This window comes from Scardinius erythrophthalmus (assembly GCF_964197995.2).
Source record: "Scardinius erythrophthalmus genome assembly, chromosome: 23".
Classification (NCBI taxonomy): domain Eukaryota; kingdom Metazoa; phylum Chordata; class Actinopteri; order Cypriniformes; family Leuciscidae; genus Scardinius; species Scardinius erythrophthalmus.
Window position 1 is genome coordinate 19,834,727 of NC_138243.1, and position 25,815 is coordinate 19,860,541.

Sequence of the window (25,815 nt, forward strand, 5' to 3'; positions counted from 1 at the left end):
CCAAAACAAAAACAGACATTCCGACTCCGAACGCACATTCCAAAGTAGAATAATTGGCTATAGCATTGTTTTTCAGAGAAACAAGTATGTGAACTTAGCATGTTTCCTAAATCTCTGCAAACATATTATGGTATTTTTGTGCTTCAGTATAGTAAAAAAAAAAAAAAAAAAAAATACATAGATACAACAATCAAAATAAAATTCTTACTAAAAAAGACAAAAAAAATTGTTTACCTGCATGTCATGTGACCATTAACCGAAAGTAGAGAACTGTGAAATTAATTGTATTTATTATTATTTGTTTTATTATTGACTTAATTTTATTATTGACCTAACTTATTAACTTAAACCGGGGTACTTCAAGTAAATAAATTTGCTCTAAGAGGTTCATCTGACAAAAAAAGTTGAGGAAAATATAATATTGAATGGAATTATGTGAATATGTACATTTTGTTTGAAAGATAAAAGCCTTCCAAAGGAGTGACAATTCAAATAATAATTCATGTGTTCAGCAGGTGTTAATTAGTCAATGCAATGTTGAGAAAACACCTGTTAAAAGTGAAATGATTTCTGTGAATCCAGTGATCAAATGCTGTGTGTTTCTCAGTTTTCAGTGATAGGCACATAACTAGTGGCTGGTCTGTGTGTGCAATTCCACAAATCTGGAAGGCTTTTTCGCTAATGTGATCGTACCTTTCCACTGAACATTCAGTTCAGGCATTTTCTGAGAATCGACCTCAAAACCTTGTTGTTGATAGCACGTCTGCTGTTTGTGTACAGTATAACCCCCAATTTCCACCAGATGCGTAACGGCTGCGGAACGGCTCCGCTGCGTGACAGCTCCGTGTTCCGTCGTCCGTCAATACCCACCAGGTCCGGATTTGTTGCGGAACGGCTGCGTCCATGACTGACAGCTGAAGTCACGAGGACCCACGAGATCTCGCTAATTCACGTATGATCGCGCGATATATAGTTTCTATAAACAGAACGTTATGAGGAATGGCATATTATGACGTTTTCAAGGTGTAGTGTAGGGAAATATGATCCGCCATGATCACGGTGTATTTAATTTAGAAAATTAACCGTATCTTTTATTTTGTTTTGGTTTGTTCTGTTTTTTTGCTCGACTTCCTGTCCTGCGCATTCTGCCCTGTAGTGCTGCGTAGCTCTCCGGCATCCGGCAAAAATAGAAGCTCTGCGTATCTGCTCCGGAGGGCTGCGGATCGCCGGAGTCGGAACGCAGCTGTACCGCATTCAGTGGAAATACACTCATTGACTTTAATGGAAACCTATTGACTCCGCCGCCGTGCCGGAGCCGTAACGCAGCCGTAACGCAGCCGGTGGAAATTGGGGGTAATCCTATTAAAGGTCAAGTGTCTCCCTCACTAGCGCCACCTAGTGGAGTTACATAGATCATTTTTGGACCCGCCCTAAACACTCCATTGATTGGAACATTTAGTTGTTCACACTTTTATTTCATAAAATAATCTTACAAATTGTTGACTACATATTAAACTGTGATTCTAATATGAAGAAAAAAAATACCACACACACAGAAAACACAGATTTTCCCTTCAATAGTATTTACCTTTGAATTCAAGAGCACAATTTGCTCCGTCATGTGGTGCCTTGAGCGAAGGCTGATCAAATGCTTTTCGATGCTTTTCAAGGCTTTGGTCTGTAATACTGGCCTGTCTTACCTTTAATGCCACTTGAAAGCCTGACTTTGATCAATTCAAAGCCTCTTCATCATATATTCAGACAGGTAGTCAACTATTCGTATGACTGAAAAGCGAACAGCCGCCTTCCTCTGTCGTCGTGACTATGAGGAATCCCTCTTACCAATGAGAGACTTAAGGAGAAAATCCGTTGAGAAATTAATGCTTTATGACAAATATTTTTAGAAATGATTAAATCCTTCTGGCAATGAGTGAGCGAGGCTGCTTATTGACTCAAGGCAACAGATAGATTTATGGCAGATTTCTAGATTTGCCATAAGTCCAGAAGGGATGTGTAATTTGCTGTTCTGGTCTTCACCTTGGATTGACTTTGTTTTGCAGATTTATTGCTTCGGAATTGCCCCGACCTGCACTTTTTTTTTTTTTTTTTTTTTTTAATTGAACATCATCTGACCCAACTTACTAAGAGAAGCAGCAAGGAAAAAGAAAAATATGAAGTAGGTCAAGGATGTGGGAAAGAGAGTGCTTTTAGCATACTGAGTGTGCAGTTATTTTTCATTTTTTTCATTTTACCCTTAGTGCTGTGATAAAGATGGAGAGTGAAGAGCCAGTGGATCATTATTTCAAAGATTACCCTTTTAGCACTGCCTGAAGCTAATTTGAAATGTAAAATGTACATTTATTTTGAAAGAAATAGTTTACCCAAGCATGTTTATTCATGCTCATTTCATTCAAAAGCCATATGCTGTTTTCTCTGTGGAACATTCAATCTAAAGAATTGTTATATAGATATTTTCCATAACATCTGTTGTGGAGAATCTCTTAAAAATATATGAAGTTTGATGTTATTGACAACCAACCTACACATTTAGATTTACACACTCTTGTACATCTATCTTTGTAAGGACATTCATTGACACAATGTAATTTCAAGCTCCTCAAACCCTAACCTATACCCATCACAACTGATTTACCCTAAACCTACCCTTAACCTAATTATAACCTTATCCATAACACCCAGTCTTGACCCACAAACAGGCCTTTAAAGGGGTCTCAAAAAGTGGGGACCAGCTAAAATGTCCTCACTTTACTGTCTTTGTTCTCACTCTGATGGTCTGAAACTCAAACCGTACCTCACAAAGACAGTTGTACAAGCACACACACACACACACACACACACACACACACACACACAAATATATATATATTTATATTTATTCTTAAACTGCTTTGTTGTCTCTATATTAATGTTTTTGTTCTGTTTATTTCTGTATGTCAGAAACCCATCTATGATGGGTTCGATTTTGCAAGGATCCCTGCAAATCCCTGCTGGTCTTTTGTACTAATGTATGTACACAAAACCTATTCTATTTATTTTCCAGGGAGCAGTGTGAAAAAGAACATTTTTCCAATGTGCAGTTTATGCCAGCCTTACAAATGCTGTGCTTTTCAATGCTAATGCAAAACCTCGTAGCGGCTGGTCTGAGGAGGCCATGCTAATGGCAGAGTGTATTGTAAAGTTGTCATCTGTCGTCACACATTTTCCTCCCGTCGGGCTCTGTTCTTTGATGTGAGTTGAGACAGTAATGTGTGTTTGGGAGAGAATGGCTGCCGCTCTGGCTGAATAGTAGAGTTGACAGCACTCAGCTGCAATTGGACATGCAGTGCAAAGCGGGTCTCTCTCCACAGCATCAGATCGCTCGCTCACTTTCTCAGTCTCTCTATCTCATCCCAGCAGCTTGAGCTCTGTGCTGTATGGATTCTCCATGTAAAGCCACCGCTCGCCTCTCTTCCTTCTGGTCGGACTTCACAGAAGGACACGCGCCGCAGGGCAGCTGGTGACTGCGTGGATGATCAACAGAATCTCTGACAGAATTGATATGACATCAAACGTGTCTGGCAGATGTGCACAATGGTGGATTTGGGTGCTAACGAATGTAGCAAGCACAGATTAATTGTGCGCCACGTCCTATTCAGTAGGAGTGAATGTGAGAAATGTTATCTATTCTGTGAGATGATAGGGAAGGTTAATTGATGCATTGTAGCAATGACCCTTTTTATAGAGAACTAATTACGCATCCTCACGCTGGCTTGATGTTGATGTAAATAACCAATTAAAGGGTTAGTTCACCCAAAAATGAAAATTATGTCATTAATGACTCACCTTCATGTCGTTCCAAGCCCGTATTTCCTTCTCTCTGTGCCTCGAGTGAGTTTGCGTAGTGTTTCAGCGTAGCACGTCTGTGTTGTACGTCACACGCATCACACATGACCAGCGTCGGCCAATAGTGAGCCTACGTGTGACGTACAACACAGACGCGCTACGCTGAAACACTACGCGAACTCACTTGAGGCACAGAGAGAAGGAAATGAATAGTGGCATAAAGTCGTTATTTTTGTTTACTTTTTGTGCACAAAAAGTATTTTCGTCACTTGTTAAACTTAAGATTGAGCCACTGATGTCACATGGACTACTTTGATGATGTCTGTATTGCCTTTCTGGACGTGAACAGTATGCCGTCCATTGACTTTCAATGGAGGAACAGAAAGCTCTCGAACAAAATCTAAAATATCTTAAACTGTGTTCCGAAGCAGCCCGGTCTCACCCCAAAACGTCACATACTGACGCGTCTTGACCAAACGGCAATATACGACGAAAAGGGTACCCCTAAAACGTCCATATGAGACGAAGACATAAGCGCACCAGCAGCGCCTCTTAGCGGTACCCTAACGCATACCTAAACCTACCCATAACCCGAATAGTCACATACGGACGTTTTAGGGGTACCCTTTTCGTCGTATATTGCCGTTTGGTCAAGACGCGTCAGTATGTGACGTTTGGGGGTGAGACTGTGTTATCCGAAGATGAACGGAGGTCTTACGGGCTTGGAACGACATGAGGGTGAGTCATTAATGACATAATTTTCATTTTTGGGTGAACTAACCCTTTAAGCGAAACATTTAAAATATCTTACAACCAGCTACGTATAATTCGTAGCATTCTCAAGTTTCATCTTTTAAAGGTTGCCTTCAAAAACATTCATCAAGGATTTTTGACAAAAAAAAAAAAAAAAATTTTTGTGTGTGTGTTATTTTAAATATCGTTTCCTAAAGCAATAGTTCAACCAAAACTTGTAAAAGCAGTCTTTACAACTCGTACATTGTGTGTGACCTGCTCCATCATTTTAAGCTTGAAACACAAGGTTTTTTTTCGCACCTGAAAAAGTATAGTCTGCTTTCTAATGGTATAATTATGATGTTCCTATTATGATAATGTGCTTTTGTTAATTATTATGTTTATACACCAAACAAATTGTCAAGATATAATTATTTAAATGGTGCACTGTAAAAAATACAATCTTTTTGTATTTTTAAGTAATTTCAACTTAATTAAAATGAAACTGACTTAAAAATTAGTTGAATTTTATATAAATTATCTGTGGAATATTTGTGGAACCTGATAATGTCAAATGTCTTATGTTACCAGTAAAAAGTAGCATACATTATTTTAAATATATCAGTCATTGACAGAGTGCAAGCATATTCGTCAAAAGTAATTTTGTTTTCAGCTTCAGAATCATGAATATTTTTATTCTAGTGTCACCATTGTCCTGTGCATTGGGTTACCAGCACCAAGTCCAAGCCTATTCATTTACACCCACATTTTTTACTGTTTTAATCAACAGTACTTTTTTGTTAACCTTTTACCATATGTCTTAGAGAATCGCAATAATATCATATCAAGAGTTCAGTATCGTGATATGTATCGAACCGTGACATGAGTTGTTATAGTTATTGTCCTTGGTGTGCACAGTATTCGGGGCGATGACTTTGTGCGACAAACAGAATTACATTTTAGTCGCTATTAAACATCAGTTTAGCCAGAGAGAGAGAGAGAGAAAGAGAGAGAGGGAACTCCAAATGGAGGTCCAGAGGTGAGCTGGTAAAGTGGGGAGCTTTCACTGGCTTCAGTTCATCTCACCTTTGAGAGATTGCCCTTTTACCCCTCTTTCCACTTGAGCAGTGAAAGGCTTCAAATGCCTCCCACACATCTTTACTGTGTCCAGCTGAAAGCGGGCGAAAGGGTCAGGTGGAGAATAACACACTGTGATTTGAGTAGGTTTGGAGTACGTAAGAGAGAGACAGTGTCCAAAGGCATCTGTGGGACACTTGTATGGGATTTGTAAAAAAAAAATTCAGGTCAAGTAATAAGATTTCTTTCCCCACACAAGCATGTAAGTTCCATGATATGACATATTCTGAGTAAAATACAGCATTCGGTGGGGAATATAATTGTGTTGATGCAGTTATTGACAGCCGATTGCTGTATGTCATGTCAGTCAGAAATGGATGAAAAAAGCATCAGACAGTGAAGAAAATGTCTCTCGTGTGGAACTGCTTTGAACATGACTGCAGAGTTGCGCTTTACAGCTCGAAAACTGTTGTTCAGATCTTGAATAAATTATACGCGGAAAGTGAGCACTGCGATAATACTAAAACGCTGCTATTATAATCACAGAAGCTGTCAGTCACTGCAAGTTTCCACAAGTTCACACCACTGCTTGTACATCTCAGAAGGAGCTCACTGACTGTCCGTGTATAGAGTTCTGCACTCCCATTATAATCAACAACTCTACACTGCACAATAAATCTTATTGATGCTCTCTATGCTTTGTTGATTATAAAGAGAGTGTTCTAGTTTGTCAGATCACTCGCTTGCAGTGTTATATTGCGTCTAACAAAGGAGTCCAAATTACTGCCGATGCTTCCGTTTTTGGATTCTAAATCTATTTTTTGAGTGTCTAGTGACATTTCTTCAGCACTCCGTTTCCACCGCGATCAGAAGTGATGCATAAAACACGCATCTGGTTGTCATTATGACCGGTTGTCATTACTACGGCCTGTGTCTGTGATTGGTTACAATGTTTAGCTGCTCAAAAAAGACAACATGTTTCACATTGAGAAAGTTTAAAAACACTCTAGGTTAGTTACATGTGCAAAACATGGTATGGATAATTCAATTATTTCAATTTCTTTTGAATATGTGTAATTCATTATTTGTGTTTTGATAGAAAGTATCTGACATAAAGTTAAACCACCGATTATTGGTATCGGCAGATGTTTTCTAAGTAAATCAGTATTGGTAATTGTATACATTTCAATGCATCCCTAGAATTGGGCAGGACTTGATTTTATCCAAAGAGATTTAATTGGATGTTTGTATATTGTGATATAATTTTTTTTCATTGGTAGATATTTTTTTCTCCACATGGCCTTGATTATGTCTTTTTTATTATAAGATTATATAAAAAAAAAATGTTTACCCCTTTAAAATTACATGCATTGATGAATTGTGCACACTTTTATTTGATATTTTCTGTGAATAAGCTTTATACAGTATGTTCAAGGAAACCAGGAATGAAACATGTAATGATAAACTCTGTGTCTTATTTGTTATACAGTACTTACATTAATCATTCAACCTTGAAGTACTTAACATTCCTATAATCGCCACTGTAGACAGCTGGGTTTTTTCTTCTTTTCATTTTACCTTAAATACATCTAGAGAGAGGTAAACAAGAATGTGGATTTAAACAGACAAGGAGCAGATATCAACAATGTGTCTGACAGCTTTGTGTGATACTGTGTGTGTGAGTGAAATCGAGAGACATTATGTGTGACAGTGCATGTATCTGTGACACTGTATGTGTGCGCATGTGTGACTAGAAGCCTGAATACCTTCAAAGCCTAATGAGGCTGTATATCATCACAGCGTCTCCAGTTCGATCAATCCACAGGCGGGTCCGATGTTCTGTGTGTCTGAACCTGCTCTTATCAGCCAAACACACTGGAGCACGACCGCACAGTCCAACCCCTCGGTTCAATACCGAGCCCAAATTCTCTTTATTTTCTGGCAGATAAAGGTGCGGTTGGAGCATGAAATTTTGAGCCCTTTTTCCCATTATTGAAGGTGTAATTTTGTGATTACACATATTAGATCTTCATGGCCGGTGCGTTTCAATAGTCAGCACATTGGCTGTAAAGAAAACTGCCTTGATGAGTTTCACTAATTGCTGATTTAGATTTATTGATTAGTTCCAGAGTTAATTTTCCCCTCTTAATTTGCACATTGAATATATTTTGTATTTGTTCTTGAGTATGCAACACAACAACAGCAAGTGGTTCATTTTAATTACAAATTAGAAGAATAGTTTGCCAAAAAACTGATGACTTAACTCATGGTCATCATGTGAGTGATTGCAATGTTTCAGATCCGCTATTGTATTACTCCAGATGATTTGTAATGTAAAATGATATGCAATATAGTTTTATGTTGCTTTAAAGTAGGGGTGCACAATATTGGTACCAATTCAGTTATCAGCCAATATTTGAGATTTCTTTTTATGATCATGTATCAGTATTAGGCTGATATTGTATTTTAAATTGTGCATGCTCTATTATTCTCGATTTAGATTTCATTTGCCATAATCTAATGTTCACTTAATGATATTTAAAAAAAATATATATATAATTTAATATTACCAATAAAGATTTGACTATGAATATCCATTTTTTATTTCCTGTACATTTATAATGCTGTGATTCCAAAATTCACTTTTAGCATTTAAAATGATTGATTTAATTTAAAACAAAATTTATTTTGCTTTAATTTTGTTTTATTTATATAAAATACTATAGATTTATAATCTGTCATTTATTAGTTATCTGCCATAACATGAAAATAATCAGTTTATCAGTATCAGCCAAAAATTAATCAATCATTTTGGTTGAACTAATCCGTTCATTACCATTCCATTCCCTAATAACAAGCCCCAAACAATTGTTCTCTGCTCAAATCTGACCATATTCACCCAAAACATATCAGAACAAAGATAAAGATCCATGTTTTTTGTGCTTTTTTGTGTCGCTGCAGGAAAAACAGACAAGTTTCACTCAACCACAGTAACAGTCAGCATTGTGAATACAAGTCTCCTTTATCTATCTGCCTAGAAGAGCACTATTTTCTTCCTGAAGAAAATACTAAATGTATAGGCATTGTTATTTGGCTGCACTGGACAATTTCAGATCTTTTTCATTTTCTGACTATAAACAGTCGTTTCCTGCAGCATGTTCAGCCACCAGATGTGCCACCAGTCCAAGGTTAACCTCTGTGCCTCCATAATGTCCTTGGACAGATAATATGAGCATCAGTGATTCTGTGCAGAGATGGGCTTCTGACTTTCCCGTCCCCGAAGGAGGAATTAGGTTTAATTATCATGCCTCTTGTTTTAATGGAAATATGCTAAACAAAATATAAAATTCAAGTGAATGAATGGCAATCTAAATAGTCACTTATTTTCTTATTTTTTTTAACACACCCTTTGTGTGTGTGTGTGTGGTCCTGGTAAACCCTATGTTATGGGGACAAATTGTCCCCACAAACATGGCAATATCAGAAATCTTTGTCCTTGTGGGGACAATTTTTGGTTCCCATAACGAAAACAGCTTATAAATCATACTAAGTGATGTTTTTTTTCTTTTTTTCTTTTTAGAAATGTAAAAATGCAGAACGTTTTCTGTGAATGTTCAGAATGAAAAAATCATTTTCTATGGAATGTCCCCCATAAAACATTAAAACCCCACAAGACAATGAGAAATGATTGGGGAAAGATTTAATCATAGCCTCTGAAGAGGGTGTGATTGGATTGGCTTTTCAGAAACATCAATTAGACCCTGCATTTTTGTGTCCATTATTTGTGTGTATGTGCGTTGTGTTATGCTTTTGCGATAAAAACCCACATTGTAATCGACACTATTCTGGAGCTAACAGAATATTGTAAATTGCTAATTTCAAGTGTCTCTTTTTCGTGTTTTTAGTGATTCAGCTCGGTTAGAATAATACCATATAATAATAATAATAATAATAATAAAGGAATTACACGATAGGTTACACATTACATATTTTTGCAATCAGAGATGTATTTATCAGGCACAAAAACAGTAAGGATTGAGTTGACAAGCTGGTTCATCCAAAAATTACAATTCTGTCCTCATTTACTCATGTCATTCCAAACCTCTGACATTCTTTCTTTTGCAAAACACAAAAGAAGATATTTTGAAAAATGTTGGTAAGCAAACAGTTTGGTACGGAGTCACTAAAGTGACATAGTGATGGGAAAATATGAGAAGGGAGAACAACATACAGTATATTTCAATGCTTTTGCGTTCTCTCACAAAAATTTTGCAATCCCCCCAAAAAATGTACGTTCGCATTGCGTTCCCCCGAGATACTGTGCATTCGCTTGCAAAGAACTCAAAACTTTTGGTTATTTGATCAGCAAATTGTTTATTTACATGCATGAACAGATGCACTAAAATTAATCAGACTTTCCAGTGATGCATATGAAATAGGATTTTGAATAATGCTTCAGTTCACTTGGCTGTAAAGTTTAGTGTTAAATGACACATAAATCACTGAAAAAAGTATCTAAATTACTGGAAAAGCTTCATGGCAGTAGAGCTACTGAACAAATTAGCCGCATTTAGTTAGTTATTCCCAAACACTAAGAATAATAATAGAACCAAACATACCACAGCAGGAAATTACAGCAGCCAATGAAGCTCTCAATAACCAGATTGGATGTAAAAGCATGGCAAGATATCAATGAGTTCAATAACTAAGCTAGACATTAGACTATATCGAAACATTGTGTTATGTGTATTGCACTAATTAGATAAAGCTAGGACATTGTGCCATTATGGGGCTGATAGAGAAGCACGCTGGAATGGATTTCTGCTCAATTGTTTTGTGGCTGCATTTACAAATGCAATGAATTAAAAACTAATTGCATCACAGAAAGATTGTATAAATGTAGATTTTACTAATCATGTGCAATAGAGGAACCTGTATATGCTAAGGAGATCTGAATCGAAATCAATTTAATTGAATGTAGTTGCTGATAAATGAGACACTGATTGCCGATATTCATTAGATTCAGGATTCTGAGGTCATTATCTTAAAGTGTGTTTTGCTCATACTCTAAAGTCTTTTTGTTGATTAAATGATTCGTTTTTAATACAAATATAATTGCAGTATGAGTTGATGTATTTTCTTAGTGCTGAAAGTATTCAAGTAACATCAATATTGGACAGGGGTTAAATCTGCCCCTGACTCGGGTACTTGACTCCGGTCTTGACACTCCATAGCAGCTATAATTTCAGTTCCAATTCATTTGTGTAGCACTTTTCCCAATACCCAATGTTCCAAATCAGACTTAAACAGTGAATAGTGGCCAGTAAACAAGCCAAGGGTGATATTAGCCAGGAAAATGTCCCTTAGATGGTTAGACAGAATGAGAAGGAAGACACCTTGTGTGGAAAACTAGAATAGTCTCCCGATTTCCCTCAGAGTAGTTTCAGCAGAATCTGAATTTAAATCTAAGCTAAAAACATATCTTTTTGTTTCCTCTTTCCATCACATTATGGTCTATATAGTGTACATGCACTTTTCTATGTTTGTGATGTTTATTTTAGTGTGGTTTGTACAGCACAGTGGTCAATTACTGTTATTTTTAATGCTTTAGAAATAAAATGTTATGGGTTGGTTGATTGATTGATTGATTGATTGATTTGGTTGGACGGTTAGTTGTTTGGATGGTTAATTGGTTGGACGGTTAATTGGTTGGACGGTTGGTTGTTTGGACGGTTAATTGGTTGGACGGTTAATTGGTTGGACGGTTGGTTGTTTGGACGGTTAATTGGTTGGACAGCTGGTTGTTTGGACGGTTGGTTGGTTGTTTGGACGGTTAATTGGTTGGACGGTTGGTTGGTTGCTTGGACGGTTGGTTAGTTGGTTGGTTGTTTGGACGGTTAATTGGTTGGACGGTTGGTTGTTTGGATGGTTAGTTGGACGAACCAAGCATGGGAAGCCAAAATTAAACAAATACTTTCAAGCTTATCGTCACTGTCGGGCGGAAACCTTTTGTGTCCAAGATTGCTACTTTTCAGGAAATGTACTTTTCAGTATTTTTTACATACTTAAACACTGTGTTGTTAACATTGATATTTCGGCTTTATTAATGGTTGTCAGACACTCGCATGTGTCATTGTAATATTAACATTTTACCAAAATCAAGCTCAAATGGAGTTACAAGGTTTTTGAGCGAATGTCAGAGAGTTGTGTTTTGTCCGTAATTAGAACGGCCGCATCTGAGGTAGTAAGTTCTGTATTAGTAGTAGTATTGACAATAACCATGATATTTAAAAGAAATCTAATGTTTAAATGATTTCTACTTTTCTGAATGTTTCCGAAAGTCACTTAGATAGATGCTGAATTGTCTACAAACTACAAAAATGGTTCTAGTTACTAAGGATTTCTTCCTTTACACTCTAATGAATGAGGTCACCCATTATATTATATGACTAATTATGTCTTAATTAGCATATGTCACTCTGTTAGATTAGATAAAAAAAAAATGAATCACTGTACTTTTTTACCTTCACATTGAGAAAAAACTATATAGTCCAATAAATACAAATAACAGGCCAGGAGGCGCCTATTATGTAGAAAGTCACAATTCCGGTTATGGAAATAGAAACCTTTACTGAAGATAAGAGATAAGAATATTTCAAATTAGCTGCTTATTATGTGCAAAATTATAATAAGAAAGGTCATTTAATTTCGACAGTACGTTGGCAATCAGAAATGTCCTCATAAGGGACGAGCAGAGGCTGAAGGGGAGACGATATGCAATATATCTAAATGAATCATGCGTTGTTTGATCCGCGGCTGATATTAGATTTCCCCCTCTCTTATTATTGGTCCTCCCTGAATTGGCCGAGTGATATAAACACTGATGACAGCTTTAGTGCAGCAGACTCTGTGCATTTACGCCTGACCTCGATGCGCTGTTGCTCTGGGAATACGAGAAGTGTCTAGCTGATAAAGCCTCCTGCAATATTTACATTTTTATTTTTATTTTTTTTATGCAGCCACAGAAACTGAACCATAATGTACTTTCTGGGCCATGTTTGGGAGAGAGTGGCAGTGTTAGAAGTAGTCTACTGCACACAAAAAAAGCATAAATATGATGATGAAAGAGAACCTGGTGGTGCTGCATGTGACATATCTCTGTTTCTAATGTCCGCCCTTGAAGGGAGGCAGATATGGGAAGCCAACGGAGAAGGGTAAGAGAAAGTAAGGTTGTATGCTGGTAAATCAAAGAGGGAGAGGGGAATTGTAGGTTATCGAAACAAGTAGTTTCCAGCCACATGTAATTCACCCCACGGATGATGACTTTCATAGCTCTGGACCTGTATTCGATCCTGTGGGGATCGGTAAATCTGTCAGAGAGCAAGTAAACTTCATTCCCCCCTGTAATCTCATTTGCCTTTGATGACAGCGGTGCATCACATGATGCTGGCGGTTTGGCAGCCACCGACCACACATCAGCTAGGCCTACTACAGCCACAAAAAAATCACATTATCCATTCCAGAAATCCATTATCTGCATTTTTTTTTATTTTTTTTTATGTGAAATGTGTTATCTAGGACTGTTTTAAGGGCCTAATGGAGTCCTTATCTTTATTTTGCTCTGGATTTGATACAATTCATTTAAAAAAATGTAATTACATGCTGCACTGGAGGTTTCTCCACAAATCGGTTAATGCATTTACATATCCATGGCTTTTGTGAAAAAAGGAATGTGAGTTTGTATTTATGTGTGTACAGTACACACACACACACACACACACACACACACACACACACACACACACACACACACACACACACACACACACACACACACACACACACACACTCACTCTCTCTTTCTTCTTGTACATCTATCTTTATGAGGACATTCATTGACACAATGCAATCTCTAGCCGCTTACCCTGACCTTACCCATCACAACTAAGTGCCTAACCTGAACCCTTACCCTAAACTTACCCTTAACCTAATTATATAAATATAACCTTATCCCTAAAACCAAGTCTTGACCCTCAAACAGGTCTTTAAAGTGGTCTCAGAAAGTGAGGACCGGCCAAAATGTCCTCACTTTATACTGTCTTTGTCCTCATTCCAATGGTCTAAAACTCAAACTGGTCCTCACAAAGATAGTTGTACAAGTACACACACACACACACACACACACACACACACACACACACACACACACACACACACACACACACACACACACACACACATATATATCTTCATATATCATTTCCATTATATATTTGTATATATATATATATATATATATATATATATATATATATATATATATATATATATATATATATATATATATATATATATATATATATATATATATTCTTTGTGTTTCAAGGAAGAAAGTTGTACAAGTTTGGAAAAACAGTCATTTTTGTGTGTACTATCCTTTTAATGGTTTGTTCAAATCCTGGCTGTCGTGTGCAACAGTGACTGAGTCCTTTCGGCCAAATAAAGGGCTTAAATATAGACATCTTCATGGGAAATTTTTCTTATTTATTTCTTCAAAGGCAGAGTTGACATTTTGAGCTAATCAGGGGATTGTTCGAAATAGCATAATTGGATCCTTGGGCTTCAATTTATAGCCGTACATCCAAATGCAGTTTTAGGAAGTTGAGTGTCTCTCCAGGTAATACTCTAAAATGTATTACCAAGTGTCACTTTGTTTCACTTTCATCACACAGAAAAAAACGTTTTGTTCATTTTAAAGTCTTTGAATGCCATACGCCTCAAACAAATGCATGTGAAAAGAAAAGGGATAATTACGGTTGGTATTTGTGAAGAAAACACAAATGTCTTGGGTTGATAATTTGTCTGGAGGCATATCTAATATGACAAGTCTATTTAAGTAGCTGCTGTGAATCCAATAGGAACATCTCATTACAGTCTAGCGTGCTCTTTCCCACAGAGGAGGATCACCATGGCGATTAGACAGAGAGCGCGAGAGCGAGCAAGCACATCATGTTTTGCATTAGTGAGGGACGTTGTCTACACAGCAATTTAATGCGCTTGAGATCTCCTTTAAGTCTTTAAATGACTTTGTGTCATTTTAGAACATTTCTCAGATTGAATTGAGTAAACAAACAGACAAGCCTGTAACAAGGTCAACTCGAAGCAAATGTGCTGCTTCATAATATTTACCATAACTTTTTAATTATCATTTAGAACTGTATACACGCGCACACACACGTGCACGCACACGCACAGACAATTAATCAAATTGGTCAAAATTGATAGTAAAAACTTAAATTGGTTAAAAAAAATTATTTCAAATAAATTATGTTTTTTTTTTCTATTCATGAAATTCCTGAACAAAAAATTCCAGGGAAAAAGTATCACGATCCCTATAAAATATTAAACAGTACAACTGTTTGCAGCATTGATAATAATAAGAGCAGTTATACATGTCACAGTCATGTTCAGTTTCAGTTCTTGGATTTTCTGTTTGTTTTCATTCATCAAACGTGTTTATTTGTTCTAGTTTCCCGCCACTCATCACCATGGACACTAACACTATCATCACAGCTGTTCGTCTTTTAGTTAATCATCACTGTGTATTTAGGTTCCTGCCAGTGTTCTGTTCAGTGTCCGGTATTGTTCGTATTGCGTGTTTGCACGCTGTTTTTTTGGATTTATCTTTATCTTCGTCTTCTTTGGATCGGAGCGTTAAAATACTAGATTCAACTTTCAAATTTAATTTAAGTTAAAATGACTTAAACATCCAAGTTTATTGTACTTAAACTTGTTTTATCTGTGTACTGCTTCATATTCGTTTGCAATCCAGAATGGCTGCACAACTGAAAGTTTTTGTTTTTTTACTGCGCCCTCTACTGTACAGGCATGAATTTGCATTTCAAGTGACACAATAAGTAACTTTTTTAGGCTGTAATGCAATATTGTAAAGCATTCATTTTAAAAGTAACTTTCCACAACACTTATAATCAATGGTGTTTTTCTCACATAAAGATATGTTGCAACCCAGACTGTGGCGACATTTCTGCAAAATGGTCAGGACGGGATATGGAACATTTTAATACGTTTTTAAAGTTATTTTGATATGCTGTGGTAGACAAGAGTTGCATAGAAATTCTCCATAGTAAAAAAATAACAGCATATGGGGAAACGCATGAGGCTGAGTAAATAATGACATTTTTATTTAGATTTTTGAGAAGAAACATTCATTTTTATATGCATTTCCGTTTCTGATTGTATATCTCACACTTATTGAGTGGCATTACATTTAGTCAAATGCAGTAGAGTCTCCTCAAAACGCTCTCACCACTGCAGACTTTAAATGACAAGACTCCACAGTAACCAGGTAACCAATTTTAACCTGTCAGTTAAACATGTATGAAGAGCGATTGGCTAATCTGTGCTCGTAAATTAAATATGGCTCTGCGGAAAGCCAGATGGCTCCATGGTGTAGAGTTATTCGCGGTAATTTAGTCTCTGAATTTAAACCAGTCAACGGAAAATGAGAAGTGTCTTGATTCGCAAAATTCTTCAATAGGTTTCTGTTTGTAAGAGGTGTTGACACAAGATAAGAGTAATTGCCGCAAAATGTCTGTGTTGTGTGTAATGAGCGCTATCTCTCTTAAACGTCAATACTTGAGAAACGACTTTCAAGAACAAATACTCTTTCACAGCCTCTGTTTCAAGCAGAACCGATGCTTTGAGGTGTTTTGGAATCCATCCCCGCCAAACGGTTTGCAATACACCTTTTGGAATGTTATGCAAATGGAATGCTGTGTTTCATAAAACCACCACAGATGAAAGCGGCCAAAAGCCAGTTTGATGTATAAAACATGAATTACTTTTGAAGGTTTCACAGGTGTACAATAGCAGCACATCCTCTATCACTGAGCAAGGCAAACAGTTATGCGTTGGTTGCAGACCTGATTATTGCCCTTTGATGTATGATGTCCATTTTTAGGTAGCCTACTTAAAAATACTTTTCAAATTATTTTTTATACATTAATCAAAAGGATAAATCTTTTATTATTTTATTTTAATTTTGGAATTCCTCCTTGAAAGGAGAAAAAAGATGCACTTTTATTTTCTATTACTTTATTGCACCTCTTCAAAGTGTTGGTAGATCATCATACAAATGCTTCTCTACATTTATAATTCCCATAGTTTATTTTTTCGCAATAGCCTCTATAGTAAACTTCCCCTTTTTTATTTGAACTATTTTAAATTTTATTTTATTTATTTTATTTTTCAGAAGGAAGAAGGATGCGCTTTTATTTTCTATTACACCTGATTCATTTTCCACAAGTCTGCGCCTCTTCAAAGTGTTGGTAAATTATAATACAAATGCTTCCCTACGCCTATAATTCCCATTAATCTGATTTTATTTTTCATAATAGCCGCTAGTAAACTTCCCCCCTGCCTCTTAGACTTTATTAAAGATCTTGTGATACACACAATTCCCTTATCAGTGTTTCACAACAGGATTTGACTGAAGCATGAACCATTTCAAAACATTTCAGGCGGATTTGTTTTAATGAACCCAACTTCTGTTCTTGAAGGAGAGATTCAGAGAGCTGCTTTAGTGGTTTCTTCGAATGCTCATATTAGTACACTAATTATATCAGACACTGCTTACCTGTACTGCAGTCCTGTCCTTTTCTCATAATGTTAAAAATAAACATGCTAGGCTAGCACATTCTTTGAGGTAAACACTTATGTCTTGCTCTTTAATCCATAAAATAAATGTGCTTGTCCTTGAAAATACCCCAACTGGGGAGTTGTTATTGTTGTATGTTGTTACTGCACCATCATAAAATCCTGATGTGGTTTTATACTATAACAGTATACTTGTTGGACTGCTGTGAATTAAAATCCCGGAGCAGGATGACACGGTCAAGGTTTTGTGTCCTTTATTACATTTTGTTTTAAATGCCCAGGGCATTATATATGCATATGTTCCTATAATTACTGCTCACTGTAAACAGTTTGTCAGGCAAAGTGCATCTGTGTCAAAAACTGATGCTTGCATTTGTGCAAGCCAGTGGTCTGATCTTCAGCAGGGAATGTATAAAATCAGACAAGAGATGTCAGTCCTATAGCATACAGGGTAAAAAGAGAATGGGTAGAGTTTAGTAGTAACCTGATTTTATCACACATTTAGATTTAGTTGGCTGGATGAGGAGCAATGCTGACGATACTGTATTTTATCAGGCGACCTGATCTTAATGAAAGGAACCGTCTATATTTATGGGTTAATTCAATCCCTCAAATGACTTTGAAATGCTAAAATGAAATCACAGTGGCACGTTGGAATGACACACATTATACATAACCAAAAATAGTATCAAAAAAATTAATAATACATATAATATTATAAATGACTGTCTGTCACTTTTGTTCAGTTCAATGTATTTTTATGTGAATGTACATGCAGTTTGTGTGTATGCATGCATACCGTACACACACACATGTATGATATATAGACTATACAGTATATATATTAAATCGATCGAAAGAGACAGATAGACATGAATAATGCATCAAAATCCATTTGAATAAGGTAATTATTAAAAATGTATCATGGTTTCCTTAAAATATTAAGTAGTATTTCACAATATTTCTGTTTTCACGCATTCATTTTTGATCACTTCCTTCATAAATGATGTATGTATGTATATATGTTATCTCTAAATGATCTGTTATGTAACCCTATATAATGTTTTGAATGATTTAAATCTCAGTTTTCTATGCACATTTTAGTTTTTTGCCATTTATTTCTTCAGTTCGATTGGCATTCCAAATATAGAAATAAACCGCAACAACAATAAAAAATAAAACCTCTTTCTCTTCCTTTGGAGACTCGGGAGCTTCACAATGACACTCCAATATAGAACAAGTTAGAGGAAAACGCTGTTAAACAGCAAGGCAAAGACAGAAAACCATTACTAGTGTAAGACAAAGAGGAGTTCAAGCGACATCAATCTCTGTATTGGAAAATAATGGTCACTTCCACCCCAAAGAGTCGAATTGCTCTCGGCTACCAGCTTTTTTCCCCTCTCTCTCTCTCTCAGCCCAGGTTATTCAGTTCCGGTGTATAGAGATCTGACCGATCACTCATCAACGTGTCACTGTGTGTTAGATGAAGAAAGATACTGATTTAGTGCTCTATCCTGAATGTGTACACTTGCAAAAACACACTTGCACAGAGGTGTACCATTACATTCCAGTCGCAAGCCACTTGGAGCTCTCACTTAAACCATAAACACTGTTTTCACAGATGTGTGAGGACACATATTATCTCTCTCAAAGCAGCATTTCAACTTGATTATTGTTTTTCAGCAGTACTCTTAACCCAGGCAATCATGGCTAGATGTTTTGAATGCTGAAGTGGGTTGCGTTTAGCAGGCTAAAGCAAAACACTGAAAATCACAAAAGGCCCTCTATGATATATTACTGAGCTTTCATAGTGACACGATATTACATAGCCAGCAGCATTGCACCAAATCAGCTGGGAGCCCACAAACTGGGAATTGAGCTGTCGTCCCACAAATGTTATTGAAGTGCCGTGCCAATGCACTAAAGTCAACAGTGCCAGCAGGGCAGAGTTTAGTTGAGCTTATGATGTCTTTCTGAGTGAAGTTTTACAGCTTTAGTTTATACAGACATAACATATAGTGGCAAAATTTCCCTGTTGAGAAAACCTTCGGGCTGTAATTGATTTATATATATTTATATAAATGTATCATGGTTTCTACAAAAATATTAAGCAGCACAACTGTTTTTAACATTGATAAGAGTAAGAAATATTTCTTGAGCAAATCAGCATATTAGACAGATTTCTGAAGTATCATGTGAGTAATGATGCTGAAAATTCAGCTTTGCCATCACAGGAATAAATACAATTTTAAAAGATATTCCAATTGAAATCATAATAATATTTCACAATGTTACTGTTTTTTTTTTATCAAAAGAATTTAGCCTTGGTGAAAATGAAAGACTTTCAAAAACATTTCAAACATCTTACCGGCCCAAAACTTTTGAATGTTGTTAGACTAAAGCTTCTTTTTGATCGAGCCACATGATTGAAAAAATGTTATTTCGAAATGAAAACATTGAGTTTTAAGTCAATTTAACATGGAGCATCAAACATATTTTTTTGAGTGTATATGAATTAGAACATTTGAATCCGGAAGTAATTCTATAATTATATGTTAATTCAATCCCTCATACATCCTGAAATGTCTTCAGGTAATTATAGTGGCACACTTGGAATGACACACATTCTAGTACAAACCAAAAGAGTTGTGCTATACTGTTATAGTAATCAATATATCGTTTGATGGTTTTATTTATGTATTTATTTCGAAAATTAAACCTTTTACTCTGCAAGGATGTATTAAATTGGTCAAAAGTGACAGACAGAAAGACATTTCTAATGTTAACATCAAAAAAAGTTTTTAAATAAATACTGTTCTTTTTAACTTTCTATTTATCAAAGAAAAAAGTATAATGCAGGTTTCCACAAAATATTAAGTATTGTTTTCAACATTTATAATAATAAAAAAATATTTCTGGAGCACCAAATCATCATATTAGAATGATTTTGGAATAATCGTGTGATCATGTCATCCAGAGAATTCTATCGAAACTTATAGGGAAAACAAAAAGGGAAATCTTGAAAGGTGTAACAAAGACAACAGACTCATTTAAATCCATCACGATACAAATATCAAAATCAACACGGGGGCTATTCCTAGAACAATCACTATTAAAACATTAAAGCAAAAAAAAAAAAAAAAAAAAATTATAATAATAATAATAAAATAAAACAATAAAATAATAAAAAATAGTTGCTAGCTTTTATTTTGAGACTAGCAGCAACTGTCAACAACAACTGTCAAATTCAAACATTTAATTTTGCTCAATGTGGCATTGATGTGTATATATATATATATATATATATATATATATATTTTTTTTTTTTTTTTTTTTTTTTTAATATATAGATCTAAATCTGAAATAAAAATAATTTATATTGGTCAAAAGCAGATGCAGGTGCAACATTTAAAACATGTTAATTATACTACTAATGTGTTATACAATATCTAATTAGGAAAAATGGGGCAATTATTTAATTGTTGTGGTAATAGAGTAATTTGTAATGGAAAATAAAAAATAAATAAAAAAGTTTATATTACTATGACACTTTTTGCCCAGCCGATACCATATTAACATCTCTCACACACGTAACAGATAAAGTTTCATACTGAAGATCTTCTGAAGTTCTGCAATGAGACCTTATTATCACAGTCCCCTGGTGGGCCAACTTAAATCTTAAAGTAAGAAGGAGACCATCTGGAGCGCAGAGTTTAGAACCAGCCAAGGGATCTGTCAGATACATTCAGTCAGTTAGTCTGTCTGTCTCTGTCTATCTGCTAATTCATTCAGCCGGCCAGTCAGCAAGTAAGATCATCGATAAATAATAAACAAAATAAACCTTTAAATAGGAAAGTTGCATATGTAGAGCATAATCTATTGAAAGGTGATGTATGACAGTTCTTGCTTTTGCTTCATGACTTGACTCAGTCCTTATAGCACTGCAGAAAAATGAGTCATCCACAAATGTCCTGGGTATGAGGGCTTCGTTGTATGGTCTGTTAAAACACACTGCTTCACTCATTATTTTATGACAGGGAAATATATTTTCATCTGTATGAATGCCCTCATTTCTGCTCAGAAACCCACAACTAAAGTTCTAGCATGCAGTTTTATAGGCCACTGTCTCGTGTTGAATGTGTGAGTGATCTGAGAGTGATCTATGAGGACACAATGCCACATTTGGCAGATATTTGGCAGTAAGGGTCTGTCCGTCTGACAAGGTAACATGTTGTGTTTCTTGAATGGCTCCTCTTAAAAATATCCTGGACGTTTTTTTTGTCCTTCAGGGGGTAAGGCTTGTTATTAAATAAGCACCTTTGTGTGAATAGATTATTTATGGTAGCAAGGCTGATGGTAGAAGGTGGTAGCAGCTGGTGTCTGAGAACATTTATGAAATACATACTGGACATTTAATTTTGTGCAGAATCATTATGTCCATTCAGATGGTTTAAGCAAACTTCCAAAAAATGATTCATATTTTAGAAAATTAAGTGATTTTAATTAAAGGAGAACTCCGGTCAATTTTAACATTGAGCTCATTTTTTTGTACATTTGGAGTGCTGTCAATACAGTTTTAAACCTGCTTTTAGCCTCTTAACATCCTTGATGTGTCAGTACAAGTGCCCAGCTAATGTGAGTGATTCCTTCAGCGTGAACACGGGTGAATCTGACTGCAGTAGATGTGAAAGATATGAATAAAAATGATGTTTATTCAGCCAGCGCACATACCTGTATTTACATCCTGTTTTCGGTTGAAGTCCATAGTAATCGATTGTCGAGTTCACGCGCATTGGTTTAGTACCTATGATCACGCGCGTAAACTCGACAATCGATTACTATGGACTTCGACCGAAAACAGGATGTAAATACAGGTATGTGCGCTGGCTGAATAAACATAATTTTTATTCATATCTTTCACATCTACTGCAGTCAGATTCACCCGTGATCACTCTGAAGGAATCACTCACATGACCTGTGCACTTGTAATGACACATCAAGGATGTTAAGAGGCTAAAAGCTGGTTTAAAACTTGCCCCATTGAAGTCAACAGAGTGCAAATTTTAAAAAGAGGATAACACGGTGTTGGCAACACCGATTTTTGTCGTTGTTCTCTGTATTGACAGCACTCCAAATGTACAAAAAAATGAGCTCAATGTTAAAAGTGACCGGAGTTCTCCTTTAAGCATGATTAGGTAAAAAGGGTTGAAGGGTTTTCAGTTAAAATGTTGTGTCAGAAATCACTGAATATAGTATGGCTGTCAAAATGAACGCAATCTTTTAATTAATCTTTTTTTAGTTTAATGTGTTAAAAAATGTAACAGTTAGCGCAGCATCCATTTTATTTTCTGCTGTTTGTGAAGTGGCTTAAACACCGAAACACGGCAGTGCCGCATTGAGTTCTGTTTCGCGCTTGAACGGACAAAAACACAATACTGTCAAAATTCCAGTTTTGTCGAGTATCCTTGTAAGCACAGTTAAAATGTGTTAAATGCACATAAATAGGATGTGTGTCCGATCCGCGTCATGTGCATCAGATCTTAAAGTGACAGCAGCCTAATAAACCTGCTGCTGTGTATATAGTCTGCATATCCATACAGACATGTATGTTGTTTCTATATTATTTTGGAGATTCAATGTGAAAGTATTACAATATAAAAAACAAACAGTAGATAAAACAGATAAAGATTATGTATATTTTTTGTATTACAGATCAGAGGACATACTGTAGGCTACAAAATGATCCGCAAGTAGCATGGTGCACGTGTGTAGCTTCTTAACCCTGAAACAGCACATGTATTTTGTGGGTATGTCATCCTGAGACGTAAAGGCGTATATTTAATACGTTAAAAATAGTCTATTTAACGCAATTAATGCTAATGGCCACTAACGCTGTCTGTCATTAATTTTAATCAAAGAGCAAAGGGAACAGAGAAAATTACTCACTGCTCTTGACTAAATAACTTTTATATCTTTAAAAAGGATTAATCTACAGTATATTTAATTTATAATTCATGCAGTGAAGACTATTTGATAACGTTAATCAATTTCTGTATATTTCACATATAGCACAGGCAAATATGACATTTATTATGGGTTAATGTGAGGATTGTTTTAAGATTAAAAATTAAAAGTTGTTATATTTTTTGAAGCCTAATAAACGTTAAAAAAAATTGTTAGATTTCATTTACACAGTAATTTTGAATGTCTATAATTAATGTAAAAAAAAAAAAAAAAATGAATTGAGACAGCAGTATTGGTACCAGTGATACTAAAAAGATGCCATTAAACAAGCTATTTAAAATATAGGCTACTGTCTTTGTGTTGTTTCTACATTAATTTGGAAATTAACTATGAAATTATTATTATAATAGGCCTATATTAAAACGTATAATAACTTATATTAAAAATGTAAGTGTTTTTAATTGCGATTAATTGTTGTTAATTTTGTATCGAGTTGTATCGACACATACTGTATGTGCGTGTGTATATATATATATATATATATATATATATATATATATATAGTACCAGTCAAAAGTTTGGAAACATTACTATTTTTAATGTTTTTGAAAGAAGTCTCTTATGCTCATCAAGCCTGCAGTAAAAAAAACAAAAAAAAAAAACAGTAATATTATGAAATATTATTACAATTTAAAATAATGGTTCTCTTTTTTAATATACTTTAAAATGTAATTTATTTTTGTGATGCAAAGCTGAATTTTCATCAGCAAGTACTCCAGTCTTTGGTGTCTTATGATCCTTCAGAAATAATTCTAATATGCTGATTTATGATCAATGTTGGAAACAGTTGTGCTGCTTAATATTTTTTTTATAACCTGAGATCATTTTTTTCAGGATTATTTGATGAATAAAAAGTTAAAAAGAACTGTATTTATTTAGAATAGAAATCTTTTGTAACAATATACACTACCGTTCAAAAGTTTGGGAACAATAACTATTTTTTTTTTAAGAAATTAGTACTTTAATTCAACAAGGATGCGTTAAATTGATAAAAGGTGATGGTAACGATTTATATTGTTAGAAATGTTTTTATTTTGAATAAATGCTGTTTTTATGAATAAATGCTGTTAACGTTTTACTCATCAACGAATCCTGAAAAAAGTATTCCAAAAATATATATTAAACAGCACAACTGTTTCCATCATTGATAATAACTGAGTATCAAATCAGCATATTAGAATTATTTCTGAAGGATCATAAGACACCAAAGACTGGAGTACTTGCTGATGAAAATTCAGCTTTGCATCACAAAAATAAATTACATTTTAAAATATATTAAAAAAGAGAACCATTATTTTAAATTGTAATAATATTTCATAATATTACTGTTTTTTTTTTTTTTTTTTTTTTTTTTTTTTTAACTGCAGGCTTGATGAGCATAAGAGACTTCTTTCAAAAACATTAAAAATAGTAATGTTTCCAAACTTTTGACTGGTACTGTATATAGATACATACATACATACATACACACACACACACACAATGTATGTATGTCTCAGGATGACATCACACACCCACAAAAAATGTGCTGTTTTAGGGTTAAGAAGCTACACACGTGAACCATGCACACGTGCAACATGCATTAAAATACAAAACGATATATATTAAAAATATATATTTATATTCAAAAATGTGTGTGTGTTTGTGACGCCCTATCATTTCCTGTCATTTTCTCTGTCTAGACATCTTCAGTTCTCAAAATATCGGATATTTGGTTTGTGATTTGTTCAAGAAAGCTCAATTTTCTTTTTCGAGAGAGCTACTTGTGGTGAATGACAGAGGCTGCAATCACTGAATGTCGCTCATGCATTGTATTACTGCATACAATAGCCTCTGATTTGTGCGCTGTGTTTTGCGCTGTACTGTACGGCCCCTGCCCTGTCCAGTGAGGACGCGGCCGCTGCTGCTATGACAACAGCGCGCGCTTTTCCAACTTGTGCGTGCGATTCACAGCCCCCTTCCGCGGTTATCCAGTAGGCTCGAAAAGAAAACCGAGCAACGGTCCCACTAGAGGAAGACTTTTTTGTGTTTTGTTTTTTGAGAAGACTGCGTATACTCATACTGTACTGCACTGAGGAACCACAAACACCCCCATATCTATTCAGGCACAGCTGGAGTGACATTTTGGCACGCTCATTCGCTCTCAGCACTACGTTACAGCTTTCACTTCTTAAAGTTTGAGTCAGCGTGTCAGCTAGGGGAAAAAAGATGGATTTTAGGTGCGGATATTAAAGGCAATAGGATTTAAGACACCAGAACGATTGAGGTCACCACTAAAGTGTACGTTCCATTCATACGTTATTTTATTTTACCCCCCTTTTCCATGGCGACGGCACGGCGCGGTCATCGATAAGCGCTCTGTACTAAGTACGCGAGGGATTTTGTTGTCTACCTGGGGAGGAAATCTGGATTAACAGATAAACTGTAATGGATAACTAACGCGTTTCTCTTTTGGACTACTGT

The 25,815-nt window shown here is 35.6% G+C and overlaps 1 protein-coding gene across 5 annotated transcripts in view; it reads left to right on the forward strand.

The window, feature by feature from the left end:
* Positions 1 to 25,815, forward strand: part of ntm (neurotrimin) — a gene marked incomplete at its 5' end in the record, with an annotated part of 338,748 nt that overhangs the window by 203,954 nt on the left and 108,979 nt on the right. The gene's annotated exons all lie outside the window — the stretch shown is intronic.